The sequence below is a fragment of the Triticum dicoccoides genome, chromosome 3A, assembly GCF_002162155.2.
Source record: "Triticum dicoccoides isolate Atlit2015 ecotype Zavitan chromosome 3A, WEW_v2.0, whole genome shotgun sequence".
Lineage (NCBI taxonomy): Eukaryota > Viridiplantae > Streptophyta > Magnoliopsida > Poales > Poaceae > Triticum > Triticum dicoccoides.
The window spans coordinates 557580024-557581580 of NC_041384.1; positions in this window are offsets into that span (position 1 = coordinate 557580024).

The window sequence follows — 1557 nt, forward strand, 5'->3', positions numbered from 1 at the left end:
ATACTTAGATGACAGGAGGGATGTCTATCTAAGTGGAAGTTCATTGAATAATTTGATTAGATGAACTTAATTATCATGAACTTAGTCTAAAATCTTTACAATATGTCTTGTAGATCAAATGGCCAACGTAGTCCTCAACTTCAACGCGTTCCTAGAGAAAACCAAGCTGAAAGACGATGGCAGCAACTACACGGACTGGGTCCGGAACCTGAGGATCATCCCCATAGCTGCCAAGAAAGATTATGTCCTACAAGCACCGCTAGGTGACGCACCTATTCTCCCTGCAGAACAAGATGTTATGAACGCTTGGCAGGCACGTACCGATGACTACTCCCTCGTTCAGTGTGGCATGCTTTACAGCTTAGAGCCGGGGCTCCAAAAGCGTTTTGAGAGACACGGAGCATATGAGATGTTCGAAGAGCTGAAAATGGTTTTCCAAGCTCATGCCCGGGTCGAGAGATATCAAGTCTCCGACAAGTTCTTCAGCTGTAAGATGGAGGAAAACAGTTCTGTCAGTGAGCACATACTCACTATGTCTGGGTTGCATAACCGCTTGACTCAGCTGGGAGTTAATCTCCCGGATGACGCGGTCATTGACAAAATCCTTCAGTCGCTTCCACCGAGCTACAAGAGCTTTGTGATGAACTTCAATATGCAGGGGATGGAAAAGACCATTCCTGAAGTATTTGCAATGCTGAAATCAGCAGAGGTAGAAGTCAAAAAGGAACATCAAGTGTTGATGGTGAATAAAACCACTAAGTTCAAGAAGGGCAAGGGTAAGAAAGCCTTCAAGAAGGACGGCAAGGGAGTTGCCGCACCCGGCAAGCAAGCTGCCGGGAAGAAGCCAAAGAATGGACCCAAGCCCGAGACTGAGTGCTTTTATTGCAAGGAAAGTGGTCACTGGAAGCGGAACTGCCCCAAATACTTAGCGGACAAGAAGGCCGGCAAAACGAAAGGTATATGTGATATACATGTAATTGATGTGTACCTTACCAGTACTCATAGTAGCTCCTGGGTATTTGATACCGGTGCGGTTGCTCACATTTGTAACTCAAAACAGGAGCTGCGGAATAAGCGGAGACTGACGAAGGACGAGGTGACGATGCGCGTCGGGAATGGTTCCAAGGTCGATGTGATCGCCGTCAGCACGCTACCTCTACATTTACCTTCGGGATTAGTTTTAAACCTTAATAATTGTTATTTAGTGCCAGCTTTGAGCATGAACATTGTATCGGGATCTCGTTTAATTCGAGATGGCTACTCATTTAAATCCAAGAATAATGGTTGTTCTATTTATATGAGAGATATGTTTTATGGTCATGCTCCGATGGTAAATGGTTTATTCTTAATGAATCTCGAGCGTGATGCTACACATGTTCATAGTGTGAGTACCAAAAGATGTAAGATTGATAATGATAGTCCCACATACTTGTGGCACTGCCGCCTTGGTCACATATGTGTCAAACGCATGAAGAAGCTCCATGCTGATGGACTTTTAGAGTCTCTTGATTACGAATCATTTGACACGTGCGAACCATGCCTCATGGGTAAAATGAC